Raw genomic sequence first — 24926 nt, 5'->3', positions numbered from 1 at the left:
CCTGGCAATATGATCAAACAAACAGGTGCAGGCAGTGGAATAATATCACAAGTGTTCTCACTGAAAACTAAGTTATAAGGGACATGAATATTAGGGTAATCGGCAGTAATAAACTAGTGGTGTTCCATAGCCGCAAGATCTTGGTAAACCTTGGGCAAAGGATAATCATGCTGGCGTATCTGAGCATTAAAGTGATTCGCTAAGCGAGTAGCATAAATACCATCATGTATTTTACCCTTGAATTTGGTAAGGTGGAGGCGATGTGCCACAATAGCTCCCAAGCTATAAGTGTTGTCGCCATAAAGTGCACGATGTAAAACAGCAAAGTCTGGAGCGCTAAGTGCACCTACCTTCTCTCTCACAAGTAAGCACTTTGCAATGAAAAGAGCAAAATAATGTACAGCAGGAAAATCTAAGCTAGTAGCGGTGACACCCGATACCCCTCTCTTATTCCCCACTGTCAGAGTACAGTAAAAACCATCAAACTATGCGGGCCTATGCTCTACTAAACTACCATCATAAGGAAGCATGCATATGTCACAAAATTCAGTAAGTGGTATCTGATGGGTTTCAACATATAAATTAAACTGCACCTCACGGGATTATTCCTAGAATGGAAACGAAAATTTTGCACAAAGGAATTTGTGAGGAGATGATACTGTTCACATTCAGCTGCGATGAAGTCGGTGAGGCCGGCATTAGCAGCGTATTGTGCAAACTCTTGAAGGATTCCAGCCCCTTCCATGAACGGGTTATGCGGCCATTCGCATGGCCGTAACTCCGCCAATCTCCGAGTATGGAGATCACTGCCAGATGACTCCCCAATAACTCCCTTGGAGCTCTTCTTGGAAGTAACCTTCCTAAAGATACTCATCTTTTTCCTATGAACAAAACTCTGAAATTTTTTGTCCACAAAATTTTTCTCAATAAAACTTCACAAGATTGTAAGCAACTACTCATAGGGATGTATAGAGGCCATAGCCAGCATTCAAACTACTTAGAGCTCTAAGAACTCAACATGCAAGCTCATCTATAGCAGCACCAAGAGTAGCTAATTATTCAAAATATAAACCACTAAAGCAAAAACTAATGGGACACACGGAAGAGTCACATACCAAGCAACAGTCCCACGAAATAGTTTCGGAAATGGAGCTTTGAGCAAAGAGATCGAAGTCCGTGGGGTTGAGAGCAAGGACACGAAAGAGAGAGCAATGGTGATTTTTTTTCTGGAGGTAGGTGAAGATGTGCGATGAAGATATAATTGAGAGGGCCCACATGGGGACCACAACCCACCAGGGCGCGCCTGGGGGTCCTGGCGCGCCTAGGTGGGTTGTGCCCACCTGGTGCACCTCCCTCTCATATTATTTGCACCAAAAATTCTTAACTATTCAGAAAAATCGTATTAAATTTTTAGAGCATTCTGAGAACTTCTATTTTTGGGTCATTTTTTATTGCACGAAAACTCAGAAAATAGACATAGCATGGTATTTTATTTTATTTAACTAATAAAAACATAAAACAAAAGGTACGGACAGAAGGTAGTGCTCACTAAATTCATCAACTTCATACTTCTCAAAAATGATCCATTAAAAAGGTTGATCAAGTCTTATTAACAACCACTTCCGATTAGCATGAAACCGATGAACTTTCATGAATCACTAAGTTACCTCAATGGGGATATGAATGTCCCCAACAATAAGCATTTCATATTTCTTTTTAACAGTAGGTAGAGGGGTACGCGTCGGTGCTATACGAACAGTTTTTAACCCCTATCCGCGACGGCATTTGGAACCGTCACCAAGTGAGTGTGGGCAATAGGGGGGTCCTTCCCACACGACCCAGAAACCATCGGGGATATGCCCTCCTGGCACACACGCTCGGCAAAATGAGGTCATGTGCGACCGGCGATCGAGCAAATACGGTTATACGTACTGTAGTGCTAAAAGAACAATTATACATGCAAAATTGTTTCCGGTTGTAAGTACATCCCACACAGTCAGCCCCCCACTAAACGTTTCCGTTCATATGTACATTCCACACAGTCCATCCAAGGAATACGTTTCCGTTAGTATGTACATCCAACACAGTTAATCCAAGAAGTACCAAACGTTTGCGATGCGCACAACATCACAATAGTTAATAATTTTGAAGCGTGTGTGATAAGGTGACTATCGCAAACATTTAATAAGAAAGAACTGTGTGCGATGCTGTTGTTAATCACAAATGTTTTTTTCTTGGCTGATCGTGTGTGCAGTGGAGATTGATCGCACATGTTTTTTCCTGGCTGATCGTGTGTGCGGTGGAGATTGATCGCACCCGTAGTTGATCCTAGAAACGTGTCCGATCTCCACATCTATCGCAGACGTTTCGCTTTTGCAAATTGTGTGCAATGTAATCCCTAGTTAATCCCTTATTAGTCCCTAATTAATCCCTAATCTAAAAATCACATTTTTGAATTTGAAAGTAGGCAATCACTTATTTCATATCCAACCAGGTTTATTACAAATAACAAATATAGGTTCAACCACGAATGCATAATTCGATGCACATGTACATATACTGAAGAACTACAGAAGCACCAAGTAAAGAATGATGAACCACAGTTGTACTAAAGACTGTAAAGAGAGAGGCGAAAGACATTCTGGTTGCTGCAGAAGCTAAAGCAGAATGCCCATATTGTGCCCTCCTCCATGCGTAATGCGCACACGACTCTAGGGCAACTCCTTGTGATGGCTGCCCGTCCATCCTTCACTGTCTTCATTACGACTTCTCGATGCTCATTGTAGTCTGGATGAAATACTTTAACCTTCATTGCGTGTCCACCTATCATGTACTTTGCGAGGTAATCTTGAGTGAACTGCTTCGGGAACCACTACGAACAAAAAAGATTCAGAGATTGTTGTCTAACAACTCATTATGGGCAGTAAAAAGAGAAGGCTGCAAAGTTTGTAGTTACCATCCTACAGCTCACAGTTGTGTTGGATAGAGCATAGAGAAATAATTTGCTTGCCACCAGTCGTATCTTTTTGCTAATAATCCTTATCAATTTCCTCACTTGATGCTTGTTCATGAATATCTCATTGCCCCATACGCAAAAAGGGTCGATGGGTGGATTCTTGCCAAGGGCATATGTACCTACAAGCAACAAGTCAATATTAGAAGCTAACAAGTGTCCAGGCCTGGATCTATATGCACTACATTATGGAACGACGGGGGAGTACAAGCCGAGGGATGAAGCTAACCTCGGCGAAAAATGGTGGCCACTCCCGTTGTTGTCCTACATAAGTAGTGGAAAGGCATGATAAGTACGACAACCTTAACATCAAACAAATATAGCAAAGATAAACAATATCATCTCTAGATGATAGCTTGAATGTGTTGGTTTCAGCATGCTCTTAAAGCATATATAAAATGGAAGGCAATGTTATGACAACAGGCTTAACAATCATCAAATATTGCAATTCAAACAGGTGTTGTTGAAAATGAATAGAATGTAGATAATGCTTAACCATCACTGGATAAATGTGTAAAACTGAAATAAAGGGCATGTGTTAACTACACCAGGCATAAATGGAACCAAATATAGCAGTTCAAACTGGTATTGATGCAGTCGAGTGGCACAGTTCTGACTTGCACATAATGAACAACACATTGTGAATGACTGAAATAAACAAGGCATAAATGATCAATATAACAAGCAAATATAGCCATTGAAAACTGGACAGAGTCTCACTGGAACCAACCTACAAGCAAATAAAGATAAACATGGCATATGCTTGAAAACTGGACAAATGTTCACTGCAACCAACCTAATAAGCAAATATAGATAAACAAGGCATCTGCTTGAAAACTGGACAAATGCTAAAAAAAGTAACCTAACAACCAAAAACAGAAAAACAAGGCATCTGCTTGATAACTGGACAAATGCTCACTGCAACCAAACTAAGGCAAAATACATATAAAAAGGCATCGGCTTGATAACTAGAAAAATGCTCACTACAACCAACCTAACAACCAAACATAGATAAACAAGGCATCTACTCGCTATAAACAACGAAATATAGCCATTCGTGAAATTAAAGTGGACAATTCATACTTAAACATCACATAGCCCTATTGAACAATACATTTTTGCATAACTGAAATAATTAAACACGGCACAGTTATAGCACCGCATGGCAAATGCTACTACAACAAAGGGTACGGGTTGGCAAGCTAGAAAAGGTAAGATTTGCTGATAGGATGTTGCGTCTCATTTCATGGACGGGATCCTTCCAGTTGGAAGAGCACGGACCCATGGTGGAAGAACCTTTCTAGGTGCCCTCGTCGTGGTCGTGGTCGTGGTCGATGAGATCTGACTTGGCAATTGAGGATTCCAGGCCGCCGCCGTAGAACGTGTCCTTCAGAAATGACAAAATGGGCTTGATGGCGTATAAGGATTGCAAATCCTTGACCATTTGGCGGAGGAGATCAGCGGCAGGGCCGTCAAAGAGATCGACGACGGTTGAACCAGAGGGGTGAGGAATGGACCACGTAACCTGTGACATAGCCCGCGTGAAGCCATCGTTGTCGACGAGCTTGATGTCGTATCCAGCTTTCCCGAGATACAGTAATACGCAAGCCCGTTGACATGAAGCCTTCGACATGGCAACGTAGTCAACATCTTCACCGGCTTCCACAGTGACGTGTTGCTCCAGGATCAACGGGTCGGGGCGAACGGCGACCACCTCGCCAATGTCCGCCGGAGAGGCCTTGATAAACCACTTCTTGGCCGAACGCTCGTCGGGCTCCCTGGGATATGTGGTTGAGCTTAGACTGCGACATTCTAGAGCAAGGGATGTGGATCTAGCGAGGAGGGACACTGCAGGCCTCATCTAAAACCTCAGGGGAGTGGGGCGACGGTATGTGTATCGCTGGGTAACCTGAACTTTATTATCTAAGCTAGGAGGAACAGGCAGACTGGCATGGGTTGGCCGCGGCACCGGCGGCGGCCGCGAGCTAGGGTTAGAGGGGGGGGGAGGGGGTGGGTGGGGGATGTGGTGGGGGGATTGTGGTGTTTCAGAATACGCCACGGCTACTGAACATTTTAGTAATGGTGGGCGGAGATGGTGGTGGACGAGGGAGGGCGACGGTTCAAATGCCTCGGCTACTGCAATTTTACTATAAGGTCAGTGCTGGAGGAGTGTGGTCGATGGTTGAAGTACGACATCTACTAAAATTTGGGTAAATTAATTAATGCGGGGCGGGAGTGCCCAAGATCGCGCACGTTCCAATAAGAATATGCGTGTATGATAATAAGGAAAAATGGCGGAACCGCCGATTTTTGCAACGCTCAAGGCAAGTAGTTTGTTTTTATATTTCTAGCTAGCTGGTCTATCGCACACGGTTCATCCTAATTTCTAAATAAACTCACCCGCCTTTAGCTTGCGCAGATGTGGTGATTTTACAACGCACTTGCATCGCACACGGTTAAGCTAGTATCTGCACCATTTTGCTAGCGCTTGTGCAGTCGTGGTGATTTTACAGCGCACTTGCGTCGCACATGATTAAGCCAGTACCTGCACCATTTTGCTCGCGCTTGCACAGTCGTGGTGATTTTACAGCGCACTTGCATCGCACATGGTTAAGCCAGCACCTGCACCATTTTGCTCGCGCTTGCGCAGTCTTGGTGATTTTACATCACACTTGCATCGCACACGGTTAAGCCAGTACCATTTTGCTCGCGCTTGCGCAGTCGTGGTGATTTTACAGCGCACTTGCATCGCACACGGTTAAGCCAATACCTGCACCATTTTGCTCGTGCTTGCACAGTCGTGGTGATTTTACAGCAAAAAAATAACCTATAAAAACATAGTCTACAAATTAGAAAACAAGGATGATCCCAAGGTTTAAATGTCACGTCCAAGATGCGACCCTATCCTAAAGGAACTCGAAGGTCCCACCAAGGATAGAAGCGCATCTTGAAGACGCTTTTGCAAGGTGGATATCGTTACATCAAACCATTACATAATAGTTGGGGATACATACATAAGGCACAAACGCCCCAAGAATACATCAACATCATACAAGAGATCAACATCCGACTACGGATGAAACACAAACAGAAACTCAAACGACATCCACCCTGCTAGCCCAGGCTGCCGACCTGGAACGTATCCCCTGATCGAAGAAGAAGCAGAAGAAGAACTCCAAAATAAGTAAACATCGCTCTCGCGTCATGATCATCGCATAACATGTACCTGCAACTGTTGTTGTAGTAACCTGTGAGCCACGAGGACTCAGCAATCCCATTACCATGGGTATCAAGACTAGCAAAGCTTAATGGGAATGGAAAGGATAAGTGGTGGGGTTGCAGCAGCGACTAAGCATGATATGGTGGCTAACATACGCAAAATAAGAGCGAGAAGAGAAGCAAACGGAACGGTCGTGAAGCTAGCAATGATCAAGAAGTGATCCTGAACTCCTACTTACATCAAACATAACCCAAAACCGTGTTCACTTCCCGGACTCCGCCGAAAAGAGACCATCACGGCTACACACGCGGTTGATGCGTTTTAATTCAGATCTGGTGTCAAGTTATCTACAACTGGACATTAACAAATTCCCATCTGCCGCATAACCACGGGCACGGCTTTCAAAAGTTTAAACCCTGCAAGGGTGTCCCAACTTAGCACATCACAAGCTCTCACGGTCAATGAAGGATATTCCTTCTCCCAGGAAGACCCGATCAGACTCGGAATCCCGGTTACAAGACATTTCGACAATGGTAAAACAAGACCAGCAAAGCCGCCCGATGTGCCGACAAATCCCGATAGGAGTCGCACGTACCTCGTTCTCAGGGCACACCGGATAAGTCAAGCTACGAGTAAAACTAGACCTCAAGTTTCCCCGAGGTGGCCCCGTAGGCTGCTCGATTCGGACCAACACTCGAAGGAGCACTGGACCGGGGGGGGTTAAAATAAAGATGACCCTTGAGTCTGCAGAACCCAAGGGAAAAAGGCTTAGGTGGCAAATGTTAAAACCAAGGTTGGGCCTTGCTGGAGGAGTTTTATTCAAAGCGAACTATCAAGGGGGTCCCATAAATCACCCAACCGTGTAAGGAACGCAAAATCAAGGAACATAACACCGGTATGATGGAAACTAGGGGCGGCAAGAGTGGAACAAAACACCAGGCATAAGGCCGAGCCTTCCACCCTTTACCAAGTATATAGATGCATTAATTAAATAAGAGATATTGTGATATCCCAACATAATCCTGTCCGTCATGGAGCAATCTTCAACTTCACCTACAACTAACAACGCTATAAGAGGGGCTGAGCAAAAGTGGTAACATAGCCAAGCAACGATTTGCTAGGAAGGGTGAAAAAGGTTAGAGACTGACATGGCAATTTGGGAGGCTTGAAGAGTAAATGATAGGTAGCACAACATAGCGATAGAACGAAGCAACTAGTATAGCGATAGAACAAAGCAACTAGCATAGCAATGATAGTAGTGAGATCCAGGGTAGCGGTCATCTTGCCTGAAATCCCGCAAGGAAGAAGAACGAGTCCATGAAGAAGATGAAGCCACGAAGACGAACCAATCGTAGACGAACGAATCCTCACGATCGCAATGAAACAGGAACTAACGAGAAGGAGCACAACCGGAAAGAAACAAACAACAAGGTAAACACACAACACATAGACAAGACATGATGAGCAACCAAGCATGATGCATGACAAAGCTAGATGAGGCTACTCATGGCAAGAGATGATGCATACAAGAGCAACATATCAAAGCAAGTTTAAATGAGGTCGGAAACAACATATAACAAATCCGGTAAGTTCTCATATGCAAATTTCGAAATTGGTCAAAATCTGAATAAACCTTCTGTTCAAGTTGTTAAACAGCAAGTTAAGATGCACAAAGATGATCTACACAAAATTCTAGTCAAGTTACGTATAAAGTTCATTTCGTTCGGAGTTACAGCCTAGAAGATATGAGCAAAACAAGTTAAACATGGCATTGATGCAAAATGCATTCAAACATCAAGCAAACACACTCAAAACATGGATGTAACAAGGTAATATGAAACTACATGCAATTCTAAGCAAGTTTCATATAGAGCACACTCAAAACAAAGCAACGGTGCAACGCATACACTCCAAACAAGATATGATAACAATCTGTCCAAAACAGCAACTAGGCATCTAGCAAGCATCAAAACAATATGCTACAGCACCCCAACATGAAAACGAAAGGCTGGGCATGATGTAAAAATGAATCTTAATAAAACATGAACACTGAGCTATCTCCAGAAATCAGTAGAACATGCTCAAAACGACATGGCAAGATTGCGTATAATAACAGTTTCAGACTTTGCAGAAATAATATCAGGTTGCAATGTTTAGAGCTATCAAACAACATCCTATAGGAAGACACCATGACAAAAAAAAGGCATGGAATGAATCTACTAAACGCATAGAACAAAAGTCCCTTAGTGAACATGAGCCAAAAAGGAACAGAAGATATGATGGCACCCATGTAAACATGGCAAGTTATATGACAGATTCAGAGTAACAGTACATGGCAGGAACTACGATAAGTAGGCATGTTGGTGAGCTTGTACCACTCACCACAGAGCAATACATGGCACGAAAGGTGACTAACAATATGAAGACATATTTTTGAAGCTAAGCATGGCAAGAGAAAGTTCATAGGGTGCATGGATCACTAGCAAAACACATGGCAAAACTAAACTTAATATTAATAGGCTGACAACAACATTATTTAGCAACTTGAGAGCAAGATTACAACAAGCTACAGCATGATATAAATGCAACCAGGGGCATCGATGGATAGATCATGACATGTATAACAAAACATCCTTAGTGAACATCTCCAGCTTATGCATAGAATGACTTGTAGCAGCAGGTTTACATAGCATCACGAAATAACAGATTCAGCCTAGCAAAACAGTAACAGCAAGTACCCTACTTCACGAGCACGATGCACTCACTACAAGACTCACAAAAATACATGGATTGCACCTCTGTAAACATGGCATGATGTAGCTTAAAACTCATGTAGACATCAAGCTCATAAGATGCACACACAAAATGCAACAAAAATAACAAATCATCAAGTTATGCTAACAGACAACAGTTAACATCATATAGCACTCTTGCAACGATGATAACGGCATCAAGATGAACTCAAACAAACATGGCACAATGGAAAAAAATGAAGAGCATATCACAATGAATAATCTGATATATTACATGCACAAAATGGAGCTACAGTTATGGAGATATGATGCAATGAACATGGCAACAAAATGTCGAAAACTTCAGGACTTAAGAGATGAAAACCACCTCGGGGGAAAAGTCAACGGCTGCTCCGGTGAGCTCGGGATGACCGGGAATGGATCCATGGTGGCGCAGGCTTGCCAGATCTGGGCACGGAGGGTTTGGAGGCGACCGGAGACAACGAATCTGGCAAGGGCGGCGTCCCCTGCAGTCTGGTACAGAGGGAGAGAGAGAGATCATGAGAGAGCAGAGAGAGAGGGAGATGGGGAGGAAGAAGGAAGCGACAGGGGCAGGGTGACCGGATGCAGCGGGCACCGGTGGCGGCACGGGGTCGCCGGCGGGAGGACTGGGCGGCGGGGTCGCGCACGAAGGCAGGGCTGACGGGCAGAGCGGGGCGGAGGCGCTCGGGCATCGGCCTGGAGGTGCGGGGCGAAGCGGGGAGCGGGCGGCGGCGCGGGTTCAGGCCAACCCGGGCCCCGATGGGCTTTACGGGCCCCGCGCGGGTCTTGGCGGGCCTTCAGTGGCGGGGAGGCCAGGTGGCGCATGGGGAGAGGTCGAGGAGGGCGGCGCAGGCGGCGGCTGGCCTCTGGGTCGGCGACAAGTGGCGGCGGGGCAGCGGTTCGGCATGGATTTTGAGGTTGGGGCGGCGGCTGCAGGTGAAGGAGGGCTAGGGGTAGGTGAAGAACTAGGGGATGCCAAAAATGGAGAGGGAGTGCCCAGATATATAGTAGGAGGGGCTAGGGTTGGGGGGTTGGAGGCCGTTTCGGAGCCTCCGATCGTGATCCGACGGATCCGATCGCGAGGGGGTTAGGCAGGCCTAGGTGGGCTGTGAAGAGAGGGCTTGGGCTGAGAAGAGAGAAGAGAAGGGCAGCCTGGCAAGGGTTTTCGGAGACCGAAAACATCCGATGAAGGTACCGGCAGCGGTACCGCTATAGGTTTAACGGTTGGGCTATCAAACGAGCTCCGGATGCGACAAAACTTTACGGGTGGTCTACCTACACTATAATAAGACCGCACGCCAACTTCCAACCCATTCAGAGAACATTTTTATGCCACTTATAAAATAATATTTCGGAGGTGCCGCGGGCGCGTGCAAGTGTGGTTGGGCTCAGAACGGACAACGGAGAGAACCGGGAGGATCCAGACGGATGCAAGTTTTGAAAAACATGCAGATGAAATATAGATGATGACATGGCAAAATGCAACACGCAGGCAAATGACATGGCAACAACGACAAATAGTTGGAAGACACCTGACGCATCGAATCCGGGGCGTTACATTATATAATATGCAACTTCCCACGGGGTAACCCGTCCTTGGCCTACTCCAGCCCGAGCACGCTTAACTTCTGCATTCTATTCGACTAGGCTAGCGGATGGGAAGCGACACCTTGCTGATAGGAATTGCCTCCTTGCCTGTAAGGCATTTCACGCTGGTCACCCTATGGGACCTACTACCTCATATCACGCACATTTGTTCTTTTAGAAACTATGTGCGATGGCTGGTGTGTCGCCGCCTAGACTTTAATGAGCACTAACACTGGTAGTGGGAACCTGATGGGAGAAGAGGCGGGAAACAATGAGAGGAGTGACAGGAAACGGTAGCCTGTTTAGAAAACATACAAGAGAAGGAAGTGTGAGCTAGCACGACGCATGCGCATAGTGCTTACCCATGTATTGCATGTGCTGTCGAAAGGGCTGAGGGTTGCCGTTCGATCTTGGAGCATCCAACGGTGCAGACGTACGATTCGTGGGGTTTGGGTTCTGGCCAATCAGAAAGCACGACTCAGATCGCGTGCGGCATCAGCCACGATTTGGTAGGCACACGACTTTTGTTTGGACTTTTTATACACTAATTGAGTTTCCTAGGCATTTAATGTCCATAATTCAAATCTGAACTTCAAATAAATGCTCCAGTTCACCAAAATGGCTAAAAAAATTATACACGTGTCCTTGGGTGCATGTTTAGTTCCTATTCTAGGAATGGGAACGGATTACAACCATATCGGCGTCCTGTCTCGTCGTCAAACATTTAGAATCTCAGTTTTTAAATCCCTGTAAATCCTGAACTCACCAGAAATTCATGAAAGTTGGCATGGTGTCACGTCATGGCGCATATATGTCGTGGTAAAAACATTGTCCAATTTGGGCCAAGCTTTATTACGAACCTCTTACAAATCGGAGCTTCTCTCAACAAGAAGCCTTGCGGTTCCGATAGGGAAATGTGTTCCTCTAGTTGTCGAAACATAATCACGACCTCTTTTCACCTTGTATTTTCTTCTACGGGCAACATGGAACGACATGATATCCATGCTGAAATTTAAACTTATTCAGGGTTCGTTTGGCCTTTTTATACACTAATTGAGTTTCATAGGCATTTAATGTCCATAATTCAAATTTGAACCTCAAATACATGCTCCAGTTCACCAAAATGGCTAGAAAAAATATACATGCATGTGTCTTTGGGTGCATGTTTAGGTCCCATGCATGCCAGGAATGGGAACAAATTACAACTATACCAGTGTCCTGGCTCGTCCTCAAACATTTGGAATCTCGATTTTTAAATCTCCATAAATCCAAAACTCACCAAAAAGTCATGAAAGTAGGCATGGTGTCACGTCATGGCACATATATGTCGTGGTAAAAACATTGTCCAATTTGGGACAAGCTTTATTACGAACCTCTTACAAATCGGAGCTTCTCTCAACAAGAAGCCTTGTGGTTCCGATAGGGAAATGTGTTCCTCTTGTTGTCGAAACGTAATCACGACCTCTTTTTGCCTTGTATTTTCTTCTATGGGCAACATGGAATGACATGATATCCATGCTGAAATTTAAACTTATTCAGGGTTCGTTTGGCCTTTTTATACACTCATTGAGTCTCCTAGCATTTAATGTCCATAATTCAAATCTGAACTACAAATACATGCTCAAGTTCACCAAAATGGCTAGAAAAATTGTACATGCATGTGTCCTAGTGTTTAATTAGGTCCCATGCCAGGAATGGGTACGAATTACAATCGTACCAGCGTCCTGGCTCGTCCTCAAACATTGGAGTCTCGGTTTTTAAATCCCCATAAAATCCAAAAATCACCAAAAAGTCATCAAAGGTGGCATGGTGTCACGCCATGGCACATATATGTCGTGGTAAAAAAATTGCCAATTTGGGCCAAGCTTTATTACAAACCTCTTACAATCCGGACCTTCTCTCAAGGAAGCCTGATGGTTCCGATAGGGAAACATGTTCCCCTTGTGGCAAAATGTAGCCGCTCTCTCTTTTCACCTTGTATTTTCTTCTACGGGAAACATGGAATGACATGATATACATGCTGAAATTTGAACTTATTCAGGGTTCCTTTGGCCTTTTTATACACTAATTGAGTTTCCTAGGCATTTAATGTCCATAATTCAAATCTAAAGTACAAATACATGCTCCAGTTCACCAAAATGGCTAGAAAAATTATACATGCACGTGTCCTTGGGTGCATGTTTAGGTCCCATGCAAGGTATGGGAACGAATTACAACCTGACCGACGTCTTGGCTCATCCTCAAACATTTGGAATCTCGGTTTTTAAATCCCCATAAATCCAAAACTCACCAGAAAGTCATTAAAGGTTGCATGGTGTCACGTCATGGCACATATATGTCATGGTAAAAACATTGCCAATTTGGGCCAAGCTTTATTACAAACCTCTTACAAACTGGAGCCTGTCGCAAGAACCCTCGTGGTTTCGATAGGTAAACGTGTCCCCTTGTGGGCCAAACGATAATCGCTCCCTCTTCTAGGCTCGTAATTTTTTCTACACGCAACAGATACGGAACAACGGGAGATTTACGCTGAACTTTGAAATCATTCAGGGTTCGTTTGACCGTTTTTATTCATTAATTGAGTTTTCTAGGCATTTAATGTCCATAATTCAAATCTGAACTACAAATACATGCTCCAGTGCACCAAAAGGTCTAGAAAAAATGTACATGTGTCCTTGGGTGCATGTTTAGGTCCCATGGAATGAAATGGAAATGAATTCAACCGTCTCGCCGTCCTACCTTGGCCCCAAACATTGCGAATCTCGGTTTATAAATCTCTGTAAATCCAAAACTCACCAGGAAATCATGAAACTTGGCAGGGTGTCACTACATGGTACATATAATTGTCCAATTTGAGCGAAGCTATATTACAAGCCTATTACAAACTGAAGCTTCTCGCAACCCTCGTGGTTTCGGTGGGCCAAACAATAATCATTGCCTCTTAGCCGTGAACTCTGTTTTCTACAGGCAACATAGAATAACATGAGTGTCATGCCGAAATTTGAAACTATTTAGGGTTTGTTTGGCCATTGTATATGTTACTAATTAAGTTTTCTACGCATTAAATGTAGTCCATAATTAAAATATAAACTACAAGCACATGCTCCAGTGAAGCAAAATGGGTGGGAAAACGTACATGTGTAATTGGGTGCGTGTTTAGGTCTCATTTAAGGAATGGGAATGAATTACAAACTTGGTGTCATCCTGAAACATTGAGAATCTCAGTTTTTAAATCTTAGTAAATCAAAAACTCACCCAAAAAAATATGAGACTTGGCATGGTTTCATGACATGGCACATATATGACGTGGTAAAAAAATCGTCTAGTTTGAGAAGAGGCGCACACATTAGTAGCCAACGAAGTCCTTTTTGAAATAATAAGCTGACACGTTAATATCACAAATGGTTGTATTATATGAACCATGTCAATATTTAACCATACTTAGTGGCGTGCGCGCAGCTGTCTGATTAGACGGGACGAGCGCAAGAAGTCCGCTGTGCAGGCTCAACGGGACACGTGCGAGGAGTCCGCCGCGTAGGATCGACGGGACGCATGCATCCTGTCCACCTCACAGGCTCGACGGGACACGTGCGAGCAGCAAGGCCTCCCATGCTCACCGGGAAGCAAGCTCTTTGACCTCCATGCACCAGCCGCCGCCCGTCTCGCTCAAAACTTTGCCATTAATGGGTTAATTAAAGCGCTTGGACGGAGGGTTTTTTAGGGGTGGATGGAGGGTGTTTGGTTGTGATCCCATGGTACCATTTTCTTTATTCGTGTTTTCAACTCGTATTCCGGCCTAATTTAAATTGCCACATAGGGCAACGGATAATACGAAGACAAATAAAATGGCAACGGATAGTACGACGACAAATTTATAATGGCGCAGATAATAATTGTCTTACATATTCCGGATAATTTTAAATGCCACATGCGGCAAAGTCCGGAAGACACGGGGGCAAGAGGAGAAGGAAATCGTAGACAACGATCAAGATCGCTACTGTATCTACTCTTCGATGGATCACCGGGCGATGACATTCTCCAGCTCCTTCCTCAATTCCTCATGGCTTTGCTTGAAATTAGCCATGGATTCCTCCACCTCTTGCTCGCACTCGATCCGGAGCTTCCTCAAGTCACCCATCGGTTCCTACCGCTGTTAGCGTCATCCCTGAGGCACTACTCTGCTCATGCAGCATCTTCCAGGCGGCGGCCTCCTCCTCCTTCTCAGTGAGCGCCTTGAGGAGCTTCGCATTGTCACCCATGAGTTGCTCAACGAGACCGGTCACCTTGTCAACCGAGGCATCTCTGATCTCGAGGAGCTTCATCAAGCTGTCGACCAGCTCCTGCTGCTTAATGATGCCAGCGAGAATGTTGTCGTCGCCGGCCAAGGACTTCAGCAACACCAGCTCGTCGCGATCGCCCATGCAGAGAGTGCGCTTGTGAGAGCCTTCGCATGCCCGTGAGAGCTTGTTTGAGGGCTCCGCGGCGCGCCGAGACATCTCTGTTGTGGCTGCCACTTCACGGCGGGGCCTCTCTAGTGCTTCCGCGTCGTTGATATTTGCTGCCTGGTTATATGCCCACCCGAAACTCCTCCTACCGGTCATGGCAGAATGACTTGACAAGAAAGACCAGTTTTGTAGGTGACGAGGAGAGGAACTGTGAAGTAATTTTCGAGTGGGTAGTTTTTATAGCCCGGTGCTAAGTGTGAACACATATTAGTTTGATCGGTGTGAACACATATTAGTTTGATCAGTGTGAATAGATTTACAATCACTTATTGCATTGTAATTTGCAATGTGATGGGAAACAAAGTCAAAATTTATTGATGGCTCTCGGCCCACAGAGCCCCGTTTTTGTTGTTCTGTCTCATCGCAAACAGTTTTTTTGGATCGACCGTATGCCACACATCGGAAGCCCGAAACATGGACCCTTGTTCTCGGATGTACATGTACGTGTATGCCCACTATCACACACGGTCATGATATCACCATCATGTCCTATTGATGCGCTGTCGCGTCTCCCATGGGGTGCCAGAAGGTTGGCCACGTGGTTGCTCACCGTGGCATCCCTGCCTTTTTTCTTTTTTTGTGGGTCTGTGGCATCCCTGCGCGCGCTCTGCTCATTGTTGAGGCAAATTTACAATGGCAATGGTTTATTATCTTACATATTTAGGATAATTTAAAATGCCACATGCGGCAAGGCACAAAACACTCACGACCTACTTATGCATACAATTATAATAAAATATAGGCTAAAAATCTAAGCCGACGGCCTTCCGACTATGGTCTTCTCAGACTCCATGATCAACATATCACCCTTGCGGCCGTTTGTTATGTGTAACTTACTAATCATCGCACACGAGTACTCGCAGATGCATCGTGTGTGATACTCCTAGCCACCGCAAGCAACTAGTTTGCATTATTCAAAGTTTTTTGTACGAACGGAATCACACACGAAATTACTATAGTAATCGTGATATAATTTCTCATCCCAAACAATTTATCCGAGTGGGTTGTTTGCTGCGTATCACACACATCTGGTTTACACGAATCTTTTGTGTTCTTTTGGCTGATGGAAAATGCCGCATATCACATACATGTTCTTAAGATGAACCATTTCCGTTCTCTTGCCTAATCGAAAATAGTTTGTCCAAGTGAACCGTATGCCGTATATCACACACACCTTGATCTGCCTGACCATTTCTGTTGCATTCCCTAATAGCACATAGTTCATCGAAGGGAACTGTATGTCGTATATCACACACACATTGATATGGATGCCTGTCACGCCCAATATGCGATGCTATCCAAAAGAGACTCGAAGGTCCCACCAAGGATAGAACCGCATATTGAAACACTTTTGCAAGGTGGATATCATTACATAAACATTACATAATAGATGGGGATACACACAAGAGACATACAACGCCAAACGAATAAAACATCACAATACATAAGAGCAACATCCGACTACGGATGAAACATAAACAGAAACTCAAACGACATCCATCCTGCTAGCCCAGGCTGCCGACCTGGAACCTATCCCCTGATCGAAGAAGAAGCAGAAGAAGAACTCCAAAACAAGCAAACATCGCTCTCGCGTCATGATCATCGCAACCTGTACCTGCAACTGTTGTTGTAGTAATCTGTGAGCCACGAGGACTCAGCAATCCCATTACCATGGGTATCAAAACTAGCAAAGCTTAAAGGGAAAGGAAGGGGTAAAGTGGTGAGGCTGCAGCAGCGACTAAGCATGATATGGTGGCTAACATACGCAAATAAGAGCGAGAAGAGAGCAAAGGAATGATCGTGAAGCTAGCAATGATCAAGAAGTGATCCTGAACTCCTATCTACGTCAAACATAACCCAAAACCGTGTTCACTTCCCAGACTCCGCTAAAAAGAGACCATCACAGCTACACACGCGGTTGATGCGTTTTAATTCGTATCTGGCGTCAAGTTATCTATAACCGGACATTAACAAATTCCCATCTGCCACATAACCGCGGGCACGGCTTTCGAAAGTTTATACCCTGCAGGGGTGTCCCAACTTAGCCCATGATAAGCTCTCGCGATCAACGAAGGATACATCTTCTCCCAGGAAGACCCGATCAGACTCGGAATCCTGGTTTACAAGACATTTCAACAATGGTAAAACAAGACCAGCAAAGCCGCCTGATGTGCCGAAAAATCCCGATAGGAGCTACACATATCTCGATCTCAGGGCACACTGGATAGGTCAACCTACGAGTAAAACCAGCCCTCGAGTTGACCCGTGGTGGCCCCGCAGTCTGCCCGTTTCAGACCAACACTCCAAGGAGCACTGGCCCGGGGGGGGGTTAAAATAAAGATGACCCTCGGGCTCCGGAAAGCAAATGGTAAAACCAAGGTTGGGCCTTGCTGGAGGAGTTTTATTCAAAGCGAACTATCAAGGGGGTCCCATAAATCACCCAACCGCGTAAGGAACGCAAAATCCGAGAACATAACACCGGTATGACGGAAACTAGGGCGGCAAGAGTGGAACAAAACACCAGGCATAAGGCCGAGTCTTCCACCCTTTACCAAGTATATAGATGCATTAATTAAATAATAGATATTGTGATATCCCAACATAATCCTGTCCACCATGGAGCAATCTTCAACTTCACCTGCAACTAACAACGGTATAAGAGGGGCTGAGCAAAGCGGTAACATAGCCAAGCAACGGTTTGCTAGGAAGGGTGGAAAGGTTAGAGGCTGACATGGCAATTTGGGAGGCTTGAAGAGCAATTGATTGGTAGCATAGCAAAGCAATAGAACGAAGCAACTAGCATAGCAATGATAGTAGTGAGATCCTGGGTAGCGGTCATCTTGCCTGAAATCCCGCTAGGAAGAAGAACGAGTCCATGAAGAAGACGAACGGGCGTAGTTGAACGAATCCTCACAATCGCAACATTACCGGAACTAAGAAGCAACACCAGAAACAAACAAACAACATGGTAAATGCACAAGCATAAACATGGCATGATGCACAAACAAGTATGATGCATGTCCGGTTTAAATGAGGCATGGCATGGCAAAGTGCAACAAACAATACTACAAATTAAGTGGAGCTCAATATGCAATGAGTTGCATATCGACGAAACACCACATCGGGTTATTTAGTTCAGTATCGTTTATGCTACTCATCAATATTAAATGTTGTTAAACATGGCAAGGGGTGAAGCATAATGAAACTACTTATCTAGGCAAGTTTAAATGAGTCCGGAACACCAAACAACAATTCCGGAAAATCCTCATATGCATATTTTGGAATTGGTACTGTTCTACCCTAAACCATATTTTAGAGTTGTTAAACATGCAAAGTAATGCCACCATGTTAAACTATGCATTTTTCTTTCCCATTTACATATAAAGTTTATTTAAAACCGAGCTACGGTTATTTAGTTATGAAATAAATCATTTTATCATGGCATTTAAGCAAATTTAAACAAACATCATTTTAAGCATTTTAAACATGGATGAAAATGGCATATTATGAAACTAGATGAAAAACTAAGCATTTTTCATATATAAATTAATTACATATGATGCACGGTTGTGGAGTTATTATATGCATGAATTCTAGGGGTTTTTCTGTAAAACAACGGTCTGTGGATAAATGGAAAAATTCATAGTGCATTAAAAAAATACATGGGCCGAAACAGAGATCTGGCCCAGGGCGCGGTGGAAGCTGCTCACATCGGGCCTTGAGGCCGGTCGGTGGATCTGGCGGCCCACGGCGAAGGCGAAAGAGGGCTAGCGCGGCGCTGGGCCTTGCTGGCGCTAGAAGTGGCCCGGACGCGTGAGGCGGGGAGGCTACAGGCGTGTCGCTCTCTGTTCGACAAAAAACAGAGGAACAGCGGTGCTGGAGCTCACAACGGGAAGCAAGGGATGCAGGGGCGGCGACAGGGACTTGCGGCGATGTAGAGCTGCAACGAGGTCATGGGGGGCGCGGACCCGAGCAGGAGGCACCGAATCTGGTTGATCTCATCTCGTTCCAGTGGTTCAGAGACGGAGCACGGGGCGGCAGCATCCATGTCGTCTACGTCGGTCTCCTGTGAAGCTGACAGAGAGAGACAAAAAGATGAGAGGGAGAAAGAGAGGAAAGGGGGAAGGGCAGAGGGCAGCAAAGGGGCGGCCTTAGTCGAGGTCGCCGGCGGGCGTGACCTGGAGGTGTTGGTGGAGGTCCAGCGAGGAGGAGCCGAGGCTTGAGCGGGCGTTGGCTGCGGCTCGGGAAGGAGGAGCTCGGGCTCCTGGCTTGCGTTCGATGGCGGGAGGCGGCATGGATGCAGATCAATGGTGGCTGGTCTCGAAGAAGCGGGGCGACGACCATGGTGTCGAGGCAGAGCTCCTGTTGCACGAACAGATAGAGGAATGAGGCTTCGAGAGTGAAAAGAGGAACCAAGGGAAGGAGGAGAACCGTGGGAGGAAGGAGACGTCTCCGACGAGCTGGCAGGTGACGCGCGGGACGACGACGGTGGATGGATCGGGAGGAGGTTGTGGCTGGCTGCGTGCGGGTGGAATTTGGGCGGTGATGAGTGGTTGGTCCGGTTGGAAAATCGAGGGAGGATTTTTGGATCGGAAGGGGATCCCGAGGTGGAGGAGGAGCAGCTGCGGCGGCTGGGAGGATGGGACAAGGCTCCTAAATTTTAGGGTTAGGCAGGTAGGTATGTGGTCTATTTATAGATAGAGGAGAATGTTTGGATCATCCGATCAAAATCTTACGGTCGAGAAAAACAGACTAGGGAAGCTCAAATAAGAAAACGGTGATGTTTTAGGGACGTTTGGGGATGATCCGAATCCAACGGTGATGACTGAGCAGGTCGGGTTCGGGGTAGTTTTCGGACGCGCGAGAGGGGATCTGCATTGTGCAAAGAGGGTTCAAACGGTCGGGCAACAAAAGAATGGTTGGTCTAAGAAAGGTCAACGGACGCAACGAGAGAAGCGAGAAGCGGCAACTACGAGCGGATGCAAGTTTCAAGAAAACAAAGCAGATGCAAAGCGCACGATGCCAAGATGAAATGCAACAACAACACCAATAAAACACACGACGGTCATGCAAAACATGGAAGGCATCTGGAGCGCCGGTCTTGGGGCGTTACAACACTCCACCACTACGAGAGGATCTCGTCCCGAGATCTAGGATGGCACCGGAGAGAAACAGAAGAGGAAGAGAAGAGGTAAACTATGTTGCTTCTTTGACAAATGAGTGAAACCAAAGAACTTTGAGAGGTTGAAAAATGGAGAGAAAGAACACAACGGAGTTGAACACAATCGATAGCACTGCGGTAGAAAATAGAAACAAGGAACACCATGTGTACATTGGAGGTTGCAAAGCTATGAATGGAGAGTACAATGGACAAGAAAGAATTGAGACCACTCTGGTTGAAACGAGATAAACAAGGAACAAGGAAGATCAAATTCAGACAGCACTCTGGTTAAAATTGGAAGGAATAGAATATGAACTTGGCAAAATGAAAGCACTTGGATGAGACTCCGGTGAAAAGAGGAATGATAGACACAATACTCTAGTTAAATAGATAAGCAACAAAAGAACACCATGCCTCCGGAAGAACGAAAAGAAGATAGATCATTGGGATAAAAGAACGGAGAAGAAAATGCCAACTTCTGCCACAAATGAGCTTGGAAAACACCCTTCCAAGAAGGTTACAACGGGGTTGTTGGAAAATCCACAACGAAACGAATAGGCTTGTAGTGGGCTTATGAAAAACATCTCAAGACTATGAGGTGACATTCTGCCACTGACGAAAACAATTGCTTGCTTTGAGATCAACAAAGAGATGAAAACTTCTTCCACCAAGAGGATAAAGAGCAATCTTGGGTCATGCATAATCACCACAAATAGCAACAACCCTTAAGGAAAGGCTTTAGGTGAAGTCTGACACAAGATAACTCCAACGAAGAAGTTGATTGGTCGAAAAGATCTCTTGAACAAAGAGAAAATGATGGATTTAAATATCTCATTCCTGACAACCTGTGAATCATGAAACACGAGGAGAAATTGCTAAGAGTGGCATAACACCATCTCAAGAGATAAGGTAGAAAGAATTTCACTTGGGAATGCAAGAAGAAGAATACTTGAGCTCCTCAAAACAAAACGTGTGTTGAACACCATGTTTATTTTAGAATGTAGCTTGGCGGGTCATAACTTCGAGAGAAATCTTGAAGAACAATTGAAGAATGAAAAGAATCCTTGACGAACCACCATGTAGAGCCTCCAAGAAGAACTCGGGTAATAAAAGGATGATAAAAAAGAAAGACAAGTTGAAAACACAAGGTGAAGCCTTGCAATGATTTAGATGGAGCTTCACGACGATATAACCAAGAAAAATTGGAACTCCGGAAAAGGAAAAGATGAAACACTAGAACCGAGAATTACTTCATCATGAACAATCTCCAGAATAAAAGAATTGAATCACCTCAAAGAAATAAGAATAATATTTATTGTATGCTTATCCTTCATCAAATTAAATTGATGACAAGCAATGGATTTGGCATACTACTTATTCCCGTAGAAAGGATTAAGAGAGATATAGCGCAAATTTGAGAAGGTATTGATGGAACCACAAGTGGGATTGGAAACAACGAATCAATTGATATGATAACAAAGGAAGTGAAATCTTGAACGAACCACCATAAAAATTGCAAAAGAGAGTAGCAAGGGCACAATTCACCAGAAAGAATTTGAAAATGAATGAACATACTTGAAGGGATGTAGATACATGAGAACGAAGAGAACGTGAACTGATTAGAGGATATTTGAACGATTCACTGATAAGATTTGGAGGATGATAGCTACACGCTGAGAATGAAGAATTATGACATGATGGCCTTCGGAGGAAAGAAATGGAAACAAATCATGAAATGCTTCGGATGGTAAGAAAATAATTGTCACAATCAAAACAATTATGAGGATAGCATGAAGCTAGAACCATGAATCTTTAAGAGAATGGACCAAGATTTAGAGGAAACACTTCTTCACATGTTGAGAATGATGATGAGAACCACCAAAATTGTTGAGGCACTTCAGAACAAAGAAGAATAGAACTGATGAAGCAACGATGAAAATATTTTGAAAACGATCTTGGAGAAGGGATATGACTGATGAAAATTCATTCTTACGTCAAACTTCGAAAGACTTTGGAAATCGCTCCGGATAAATTAGAAGAGTCAGGTAAGATCCTGGGAAAAGACCTGTGGGTTAGGGCCCACTCAAAAGAAACATTGTTGAAGGATTGCTTGAAATAGAGATTGCACCGGTAGAATTAAATAGCTTGAATGAGAGAAAAACCTCGAAATAACTCGAACGGATTAAGAATGGAAACATGATTCTTTTGAGATATCTTTAGTACTCCGGATATGAATAGAGAGAGGTGAACAATTAAGAGGTGCACCGGCATGGGAAAACATTTGAAACGAGGAAAGGATATGATCGACAAAGCTTGAATTGGATCCACCGGAGAAGAAACAACAATGAAGGATGATGAACTTGAAACTGTTGAGCATCTTCATGGGAAATCACCAGATAAGAACATTGAAAGAAAAGAATGAAGAGACTTCCCACAAATAAAAGGATACATGATTAAGAAATCTGAGTCCTTGAAGAAAAAGGGTGGGAGGGCGGGAAACAAAGACGACTTGGGACGGATGAAACAAACACCGTTGAGAAAACTTAGAATTGACCTCGCAAATGTTGAAAATGGTCGGATCCACTTGAAGAGAAGCACACCGGTTGGAAAGAATTGACATGATGACCTCGATGAACACGAAGGATTAGTACTCCCATAGAAATATGAGAACACCGCTTAGGAAAGGTATGGATTCAACATTTGACTTCGAAGCAACTCGAATACCACAAATAAAACAAAACAAAGGATTTGGCTTGCAGAATAAGCCGGAACAAATACATAAGATAGAGATTTGCCCAATTCCATATCATGCATCTGTCGGAAAGATATTCTAGGAGCTACTTGAATTCCCACCTATAAAACTCCCGAAACTTTCTGGTTATGCAATCTGGTGTTAGGGATACAGGGGAAGCAATATATCTCACCCAAACTAACAATCCCTACATCCAGCTGTATCCATCCGTCAACACATAACCAAGAAAACTCCAGAAATCATGTACCTCAACCTTCAAAAAGCATCCGTTATACGAGCTATGGCAATACTCCCGAACTCCCCAGTACTGGGTGGCGTCGAGGTTATCTCACCAAAAACTGCATAAAAGAGATTTTCAATGTCGGCAAAACTCAGGTATTCCAGAACTGCAACGATAAAATTGTGACGACAACACCTCGGAGCTCAACTCCCCGGGTCACTGCCACATAAAAGACAGGAGGCACCAAGAACAATGTTCTCATCACAAGACTATCAAAATGATTCCAAGATACCCGCGTGATCCTAAAAAAATTGTGAAAAATTGAGGAGAGGAAAGACAAAACGTCTACGTCAGGAGTCCTCACCAAAGCGACGAAGGGGGCTGAGGAGTAAAAAGAATCCTACTCTCCGATATATATAATCCTAAGACTCAAAATAGTTTTCTTCTAGACTCAACAACGGCCAACAATCAAGGGGGCTCCTATGGCCGGTCAAGGCTCTCATACCAACTTGCCACGCCCAATATGCGATACTATCCTAAAGAGACTCGAAGGTCCCACCAAGGATAGAACCGCATATTGAAACGCTTTTGCAAGGTGGATATCATTACATCAACATTACATAATAGATGGGGATACACACAAGAGGCATACACCGCCACACGAATACAACATCACAATACATAAGAGCAACATCCGACTACGGATGAAACATAAACAGAAACTCAAACGACATCCACCCTGCTAGCCCAGGCTGCCGACCTGGAACCTATCCCCTGATCGAAGAAGAAGCAGAAGAAGAACTCCAAAACAAGCAAACATCGCTCTCGCGTCATGATCATCGCAACCTATACCTGCAACTGTTGTTGTAGTAATTTGTGAGCCATGAGGACTCAGCAATCCCATTACCATGGGTATCAAGACTAGCAAAGCTTAAAGGGAAAGGAAGGGGTAAAGTGGTGAGGCTGCAGCAGCGACTAAGCATGATATGGTGGCTAACATACGCAAATAAGAGCGAGAAGAGAGCAAAGGAACGATCGTGAAGCTAGCAATGATCAAGAAGTGATCCTGAACTCCTACTTACGTCAAACATAACCCAAAACCGTGTTCACTTCCCGGACTCCGCCGAAAAGAGACCATCACGGCTACACACGCGGTTGATGCGTTTTAATTCGTATCCGACGTCGAGTTATCTACAACCGGACATTAACAAATTCCCATCTGCCACATAACCGCGGGCACGGCTTTCGAAAGTTTATACCCTGCAGGGGTGTCCCAACTTAGCCCATGATAAGCTCTCGCGATCAACGAAGGATATACCTTCTCCCAGGAAGACCCGATCAGACTCGGAATCTCGGTTTACAAGACATTTCAACAATGGTAAAACAAGACCAGCAAAGCCGCCCGATGTGCCGACAAATCCCGATAGGAGCTGCACATATCTCGTTCTTAGGGCACACCGGATAGGTTAGCCTATGAGTAAAACCAGGCCTCGAGTTGCCCCGTGGTGGCCCTGTAGTCTGCCCGTTTCGGACCAACACTCGAAGGAGCACTGGCCCGGGGGGGTTAAAATAAAGATGACCCTCGGGCTCCGGAAACCCAAGGGAAAAAGGGCTAGGTGAGGCAAATGGTAAAACCATGGTTGGGCCTTGCTGGAGGAGTTTTATTCAGAGCGAACTGTCAAGGGGGTCCCATA

This window comes from Triticum aestivum, chromosome 4B, assembly GCF_018294505.1.
Source record: "Triticum aestivum cultivar Chinese Spring chromosome 4B, IWGSC CS RefSeq v2.1, whole genome shotgun sequence".
NCBI classification, from domain to species: domain Eukaryota; kingdom Viridiplantae; phylum Streptophyta; class Magnoliopsida; order Poales; family Poaceae; genus Triticum; species Triticum aestivum.
The sequence above is the reverse complement of the archived record's forward strand: the minus strand, read 5'-3'. Positions refer to the sequence as shown.